Source organism: Oncorhynchus kisutch, linkage group LG2 (genome assembly GCF_002021735.2).
Source record: "Oncorhynchus kisutch isolate 150728-3 linkage group LG2, Okis_V2, whole genome shotgun sequence".
Lineage (NCBI taxonomy): Eukaryota > Metazoa > Chordata > Actinopteri > Salmoniformes > Salmonidae > Oncorhynchus > Oncorhynchus kisutch.
In genome coordinates this window covers 66,154,798-66,158,884 of record NC_034175.2, presented here as the reverse complement: position 1 = coordinate 66,158,884, position 4,087 = coordinate 66,154,798, and the positions used below count along the sequence as shown (strand labels likewise).

The 4,087-nt window shown below is 48.9% G+C and overlaps 1 pseudogene; it reads left to right on the top strand.

The window, feature by feature from the left end:
- Nucleotides 1–672: 672 nt before the first annotated feature.
- On the top strand, nucleotides 673–3,132 carry LOC109905020 (uncharacterized; annotated as a pseudogene).
- Nucleotides 3,133–4,087: the final 955 nt, after the last annotated feature.

Genomic DNA, 4,087 nt, shown 5'->3' with positions numbered 1-4,087 from the left:
ACACTGCACTGGCTTGATACAACACTGCACTGGCTTGGTACAATACTGCACTGGCTTGGTACAATACTGCACTGGCTTGGTACAACACTGCACTGGCTTGATACAACACTGCACTGGCTTGGTACAATACTGCACTGGCTTGGTACAACACTGCACTGGCTTGGTACAACACTGCACTGGCTTGGTACAATTCTGCACTGGCTTGGTACAATACTGCACTGGCTTGGTACAACACTGCACTGGCTTGATACAACACTGCACTGGCTTGGTACAATACTGCACTGGCTTGGTACAATTCTGCACTGGCTTGGTACAATACTCCACTGGCTTGGTACAACACTGCACTGGCTTGGTATTGGGACGGCAGGGTAGGGACGGCAGGGTAGCCTAGTGGTTAGAGTGTTGGACTAGTAACCGAAAGGTTACAAGTTCAAATCCCCGAGCTGACAAGGTACAAATCTGTCGTTCTGCCCCTGAACAGGCAGTTAACCTACTGTTCCTAGGCCGTCATTGAAAATAAGAATTTGTTTTTAACTGACTTGCCTAGTTAAATAAAGGAAAAATAAAAAAATAAAAAACACTGCACTGGCTTGGTACAATACTGCACTGGCTTGGTACAATATTGCACTGGCTTGGTACAACACTGCACTGGCTTGGTACAACACTGCACTGGCTTGGTACAACATTGCACTGGCTTGGTACAATACTGCACTGGCTTGGTACAACACTGCACTGGCTTGGTACAACACTGCACTGGCTTGGTACAACACTGCACTGGCTTGGTACAATACTGCACTGGCTTGGTACAACACTGCACTGGCTTGGTACAACAGACCTGGAGAAGCTGGAGACATTGACCTGAATACAGAGAGGCGAGAAGCACACCTCCAACCCAGAGGAACAGGTGGAGGACTGCATGACTTGAAGAGACGCATTGCATCATTTGAATTTGAAGGTAAGGTGCTTTACTAACAAAAAAAATGCATATAACTGCCCCCATGTATGAATACATTCCAGAGTATATTTTGACCAAACTGCTGTAAACTGATCAAACTGCTGTAAAATCAAATTCTATTAGTTACATGTGCTGAATACAACAGCTATGAACTTACCGTGAAATGCTTACTTACAAGCCCTTAACCAACAATGCAGCTAAGAAAAGATTTACTAAATAAATAAACTAAAGTAAAATAAATAAGTAACACAATTACATAACAATAATGAGACTATATACAGGGGGTACCGGAACCGAGTCAATGTCCGGGGTTACAGGTTCGTCGAGGTAATTTGTACATGTAGGTAAAGGTAAAGTGACTATGCATAGATAATAAACAGCAAGTACCAGCAGTGTAAAAATGAACTGGCCAAACTGCTGTTTGTGTGTTCCTTTCCAGCCATGCTGTGTGAGAGCAGACTATGGAGCAAGACCTACTGTAGTGACCAGGATAGACTGGACCCTCTCCCCCCTATAATAGAGCCCCCCAGGATGAGCGTGAAGGCTGGGTCAGAGCCGGCTGCAGCCACCCTGCTTCAGGCCTCTCCATGCCAGCCAAGCAGAAATGGCCACTCCGTCCTCAGTAGAGTGCTCCAAAGCCAGAGGCCCTCCCAGGCGAGTTCCCAAATCCAGCCCCAGGCTTTATCTCCACCGCAGGACCTGCATTCCCAGAAGCCCCATCCTGACAGACACATCTCCCCAGAGATGGAGATCCCTGGGCAGGCTTGTTCCGGTGGTGAGGTCCCCTTCCTGGTGCCCTCCTTCTGCCAGAGCATCTGTCAGAACTACAGCGACCTCCACATGGGGGTGACCAGGTGCTGCCTCTCGGCCCACAATGCGGAGGTCCTGCGATGTAGCGACAACCAAGCCAACGGCCCCTTCCTTCATTCCTGTGACGTACCCCCGACCGCAGAAGACTCTCCCCCAGATCGGGCCACTGAAGACAGGCTTCTGCGTCCTCTCCAGTGGGGCTCAGGCTCGGGGTCCTCCCGCTGGAGGGTGGGGAGCGGCCGCGACCGGAGCGTCCTTTTTCAGGGGCTCGAGGGGCCACTCTCTAACTCGCAGATCAACCGCTACCTGGAGAACAAGATACTGGACCTGTAACAACAGTACATGCTGGAGAACATGGCCCATGATGGGGGCTGTGGTGAGGGCTTGCCCTGCCCTGCCCTCTGCTGGCCTCAGAGTTGATTCTTACCAGCCTGGATCAGATCACCCTGCAGCTGAGCCGTGAGGGCCATCTGGAAGCGGGCCGGGCCAAAGACATGGTGCTCAGCTGCCTACTGAGGGTGGCCAGCGGCCTGCAGTCCAGTGAGATCAGTACTCCCCTGCTCCAGATCTCCATGGATCTGCAGCTCCCCACTGATACTGCTACTGGTGCTGCTGCTAGTGGTGCTAGTGCTACATCTATTACTACTGGTGCTGCTGCTAGTGGTGCAACTGCTACATCTATTACTACTGGTGCTGCTGCTAGTGGTGCAACTGCTACATCTATTACTACTGGTGCTGCTGCTAGTGGTGCAACTGCTACATTTACTACTACTGGTGCTGCTGCTAGTGGTGCTAGTGCTACATCTACTACTACTGGTACTGCTGCTAGTGGTGCTACTGCTACATCTACTACTACTGGTGCTGCTGCTAGTGGTGCTAGTGCTACATCTACTACTACTGGTGCTGCTGCTAGTGGTGCTAGTGCTACATCTACTACTACTGGTGCTGCTGCTAGTGGTGCTAGTGCTACATCTACTACTACTGGTGCTGCTGCTAGTGGTGCTAGTGCTACATCTATTACTACTGGTGCTGCTGCTAGTGGTGCTAGTGCTACATCTACTACTACTGGTGCTGCTGCTAGTGGTGCTAGTGCTACATCTACTACTACTGGTGCTGCTGCTAGTGGTGCTAGTGCTACATCTACTACTACTGGTGCTGCTGCTAGTGGTGCTAGTGCTACCTCTACTTCTACTGTTGCTATTATTGCAGGGGGCCCAGCAGCAACACCTCAGGGACCTCTCAGCTCTACAATTGACCCCCAAGTTAAAAACATCCTTTAACCCCTGACCCCTGAAACAACAGGACTCAGACACCACCTTGCTACAGAGATCAAACTAACACTTGACTCATCTGTCATCCAGTACTAGACAGGTTCACTCTCCCCCTAGCTTTAAAGTCTGAAAATCAGACTCCCCTGTTTCTTATTTTTCTACCTTCACTCAGGTTCTCCCTTTCTCCTCTCAGTACATACCGTTCTGGGGAAGTGAAACTCCTTCCAAACAGCTGCAGTGATAGAAACAGATGGACATTCAGGTGGTTAACTGTGGTTGAGAGGAAAGACGTCTGCATTGTTCTCATGTTTTCATAAAGAGAACAGTAACATTGGATGTAATGTTATTGTCTCATTATTTTAGTACAAAATCAATCAACATGTTGATCACACAAATGTCAGCAACACTGATATGCTCCCAGTACAGCACATCCTTCCCAATAGATTATCGTGAAAGTACAGTACACTGACGTGGTCCTGTGGTGATGTAACATTTGAGTGGTCAAAGAGTTGGAGAAAACACTCTCAGCCCTTCAGTGAATGTCCAGATAGGTTTCACAACCATCTCGATACGGTCTAAAGAATTTCAGGGTAGTTTTACTGCACATAAAAACTATGTTCTATGTAGGCTGTATCTGTAGCTGAGTAAGTAGTGAAGTGTGCTCTGCCATCTGCACTTTTTTAAGCTACCACAAGAGGGGAGTAGAGGGGTGTATCCCAGCAGGACTGGCAAGTCAAATTTTTCCTTCTCTGTCTTATAGTATGTTGCCTCTCCTCTGTCTCTCTCGCACTCTCTTGCCCGCTCTTTTTATTTTGCGCACTCTCTCTCTCACGCAGCTTCTCCCCCTCTATCCCAGTCCTTCTCTCTCTCCCTCCCTCTCTCTTTCTACGTCTCTCTCCCAGTCATCCTCTTCCACTCTCTCGGTCTTTTTGTCTCCTGTCCTACCCATCTCCTTGAAGCCATACAGCTAATGGGTTGTTATATTCCACTCCCTATCGTCTGCCACCAATGATGTCATCACGACCAAGTCTTAAACATACTGTACTGAGTG